The sequence below is a fragment of the Lepisosteus oculatus genome, chromosome 14 (assembly GCF_040954835.1).
Source record: "Lepisosteus oculatus isolate fLepOcu1 chromosome 14, fLepOcu1.hap2, whole genome shotgun sequence".
Lineage (NCBI taxonomy): Eukaryota > Metazoa > Chordata > Actinopteri > Semionotiformes > Lepisosteidae > Lepisosteus > Lepisosteus oculatus.
Window position 1 is genome coordinate 11,957,633 of NC_090709.1, and position 4,368 is coordinate 11,962,000.

Consider the following 4,368-nt stretch of genomic DNA (forward strand, 5'->3'; position numbering starts at 1 on the left):
GACGAAGAGATCTAGAAAAAGATTTGGAGGAAGGCATAGTGGGTCGCAGCAGCTGTAGGCGGTAGTAGTTCAGGTGGGTGCAAAGCTGTCTTTGTTGTTTGCCATTTAGGTTAAATACTGTCACGTTTTTCTCAGCTATCCTCTTTTGATGAGTAAGTATAAATAATAATGCTGTCTGCATTAGCCACCCACTGTTCCAGCATGAGTGCACAAAGAGGAGTGGTAGAGTGTTACTGAGATGTCATTCAGAAGGGAAGTGATCCAGCTTAGCTCTCTGAGGTCTGGTAGATACATTTTCCATATGAGTAATGTAGGATCAACTTCTTCAGGCTGGAGGAAGGGCTCGCATTTCGGCAGCAGTAACTGACTGAGAAGTGACTCCAAGGACCTGGTCTTATCAGGTTGCTTTGGCACGTTTGTCAGTTCTGCTGAAATGGCCTGTCTATAGGGATATTTAGGAAGGAGAGGAATGACTATCTGAAAGGTGCCATGATCTTCTGGCTGTTTGGCGTAATCATGAATGACACGGTAAATGCGTGTTCTTGCAATAAGAGAAACAAGATCCATAAAACACTGGCAGAAGTACAAAACTTGAGCGGATAAAAAGACACCTGTTTCTGCCTGATTTCAAACAGGGGATCTTGCGCATGTGTGATGAATGTGATTGTTACGTCCCAGTGTGTGGTCTGTGTGTGTTTTTTTTTGTTATGTTCCACACTGCTGACCTTTGATTGTTCTCCCTTCCCCATTGGCCCACCATTACAGCACTGTTCCGTATGACATCATCATCAATCAGCCTCTCAGCCAATCAGACTGCACCTTATTCAGCATATAACATGGAGGTTTTCAGGAAGGAGAAGCCTTTCGTTTGACTTTGGTCCTGCTTCGTTTTTGCTTCGCTTCATTTTGTTTTGGTTATCGCTTCGCTTCTGATTTTGTTTCGGCTTTGTTGGTTTGTTTTGCTTTGTGTGTGTATTTTCGTATAACTTCGGCTTTCTTGTGTTGTTGGTTTCTGTTAGTTTCTTTATACTTTCGTTTGTTTGTGTTATCCTTGTTTTGCCATTACCTTGCCCTAATGTGTTATATGTTCAACCTTTGTGTTCTATTGTACACTGTTCCTGTTGATTACTCTCTTCCCTTATTTGTATTCCTGGTTCACTTGTGTTTTTGTGTGAACTTTTGTGTATAGTTTAGTTTAGGTTGTTGGGTACATTCTACGCACTAAGTTGATTTTGTATTACTAACACTAGTTTAGTACGGGTGAGTGCCATTTGTCTTGTATGGTTTTGGGTAGTCAGTGGAGGTTGGCTAGGGTGTTGAAGATGCCGAAGACCGTGTGTTTCGGGTTTTCTGTAGTCAGATTAGCTTTCCCTCACTTTCCTAGCCAGCTCCATTTTGTTTGTTATTTTCTTTTCTTTGGCACCGCACTAGTTCCTTACCCTGTGTGATATTGTGTCCTACCAGTCACTTATTCAACTTAAAATCATCACCTTTGCACCAACCCTTGTTATTACGCTTCCTAGTCCCTCACCAGAACCCACCTGCTTCCAAAAATTATCCTAAATGTTACACCCCTTTACCCATAGACACTTGGGGTTGTAACAGTGATAATCACAATATTACAGAAATGACAGCAGCATTGAACGTGGCGAGACGTAGAACATTGTTAATTCTCTTCAAATACTCACAGTCTTCTGCTGTATTAATTTACTGTGCTCATCAGGCAGTAACAAACCTGTTACCTACACACTGTTTCTAGAGTTGGATAGGTGACTCCACATTCTACAGCTCTCTAGCAATAGAGGAAGTCAGACTACAGAAATGGAGAAAATCTCCTCTTCAGAATGTGGAAATATATTCCTGAGAGAAGTCCTTTCTCGAAGTTCAACACTCCCTGCAAGTCACCCATTCCCACCTTGCGCAGTGTAGTGGTTACCACATTCTCTTATCACAGCAAAGGGTTTCTGTTTGAAAGCGGGCGAAAACAAGTGATCACTTTTCTCACAATTGTCACTGCTGACGTTGCTTTATGGGTCTATTTTCTATACTGTGCTGATCAATTGGAAACTAAAGGGTGAAAAAGACACGTTCCCACACCTAAGGTTGAACCCAAGTAACCACAGTCAAATACCAGGAATACTACAGAAGCACACAGCTATATCAAGATATCCAAATGCAAGACCCTATTTATATTGTTTGAGAAATATTAATACAGATGTTTGTTTTTCACCAAAACACTAGGCTTTCTGACTTCAGAAAACCGTCTAAACAAATACTAAAAGAGCAAAAATTCCACTTCCTGAAGGAAACAAAAACACATGTACCTTACCAAACTTTGAGTACAGGCGATTCAGGTTGATAATACAAGACCATTTAAAATTAAACAAATAAAACCTGTCAACAGGCAATCCTAACTACTAATAAAAAACTGAAGTGGCAATACACAGTAGGTGATATTTGGGTGTAAATTAAATCCATGCAAGAAGAGAGTTTAGTGTTATTCTTCCAAATCTGATATGCAAATGAGAGATCTGGCTCAGCCAATCACAAAGCTGCCATGGTCTGGAATGGAGCTGCTCTCCTCTTCTTGTTATTGTTAAAAAATGTAAACAAATGACCTGGAATTTAAACACAACCATTAGATTGTAGTTTGACAGATAAGCTTGTGAACCTTCTCATAAGATATGAAGGACAAGGACTAAAAGAACAATAAACCCTGTAAAGAAAGTTTACTGAAGCTGACATATCCTGCCTAACACAAGATTTCAAGAATGTAAGAGCATTTCAAATTGAACACAAAACGTGTAAAATGGCTTTCAAACTAACCTGCTCATAAAGAAGATGTAGAAGAATGTGGTTGTAACGTTCAGTGCATATAAGAAAGAGACCACATGGTTTTGTTTAAAATGTTGTATGCAAATATGATATCTGGCTAACCAATCAGAAAGTACTTTGCTTATCCAGCATCCTATCAAACAACATTTGCAGATTTACACACAGTAGTTCATTTAACAGTTTCAGAAATATACATGAACAAACGCAACTGTTTGTTAGGTTTTACATCTTGAAATTAAAGGCACAAGAAAATTCTGTGCAGGTGGCCAGAGGAAAGAGCTTCACTAAAAGTCAGCTGACAACAGCAGTGTTCTTGAAACTATCATACAAGATCTTTTTATTCATAAAAGTCCCAATTAAATTGTTTGAAAATTATTGTTAAACACATCTATTTTTTTACCAGAAAACAGGCTTTCTGACTTCAGAAAGCCTTCTAGACAAATACTAAAAGAGCAAAAAATCCAGTTGGTGAAAAAAAACAAAAACACATATACCCTACCAAACCTCGAGTACAGGCCATTCAGCGTGATAATACAAAACAATTTAAAATTAAACAAATAAAAGCTGTCAACTGGTAATCACAGCTACTCATAAAAAAAATGAAGTGGCAATACACAGAAGGTGACTCTTGAGTGTAAATTAAATCCACTAAATTTAGTGTTATATTTCCAAATCTGATATGCAAATTAGAGATCTGTGCCAGCCAATCACAAAGCTCCCATGGTCTGGAATAGCGCTGCTCCCCTCTTCTAGTTATTCACACTGGTGTTAGGTTGCATATTAGCACACCATCTAATTCAGTTGTTTCAGAAAAAAAAGTAAACAAATAAACTGGATTTATTTGTTGGAGCTTCACCAATCTGTTTTTCCACCAAATAAATTGGCTTTCTGACTTCAGAAAAACCTTCCATTTATTTTTTAAGAACTATTTTAATTTCACAAACAAATACAAAGAATCACAAAATAGGAAACTTTAATAAATATACTGAAGTGGAAATCTAATAAGTAAATTGATTCTTAAAAATGTAGAGAAATATATTGGTGCTTTTAGATAATATATTTCAAGGATGTAACTGCTGTGCTACAGAATTTTAGAAAACAGTTCGTCAACAAAGTACACTGTTTAGGTTAGTTTAGAAGACAATGTACCAAAACAATATATGCTGTCTGGGTCATTAGAATTAGCTGAAAGTAACTGATAAGCTTTGAATAACAAATCTAGTTTTTCTTCTCTCGCTCTATGATGTAATCTGTTTTCTCTTAGAGAAAGGGGAAGTTTTAGAAGGGTCCAAGTGCTGAACTTTTTTACAGCGCAACGTCTTATAAAAACCCTGTACTGCTTGTAACAAATTGAGTCTCTGGTTGCACTTTGCGAAGTGGCAGCAGGGCTCCCAATATTGCAATATTGAAATAAAGACCTTACTCAGGTGAGAACTCTCTTTTGTGGCTTCCTTGATAGTTATATTTCCATGACAATACCCAAAACAATATATATGAAACCATCTCTTTAGGTTATAGTGCTCTAATAATGGA

At 37.7% G+C, this 4,368-nt stretch overlaps 2 non-coding genes across 2 annotated transcripts; both read right to left on the minus strand.

Moving 5' to 3' along the window:
* Window positions 1–2,237: 2,237 nt before the first annotated feature.
* Window positions 2,238–2,295, minus strand: LOC138243884 (U7 small nuclear RNA). Its single transcript, XR_011192502.1, has one exon. It is a non-coding gene; the product is annotated as a U7 small nuclear RNA (small nuclear RNA).
* A 946-nt stretch (window positions 2,296–3,241) lies between these two features.
* Window positions 3,242–3,299, minus strand: LOC138243823 (U7 small nuclear RNA). Its single transcript, XR_011192441.1, has one exon. It is a non-coding gene; the product is annotated as a U7 small nuclear RNA (small nuclear RNA).
* Window positions 3,300–4,368: the final 1,069 nt, after the last annotated feature.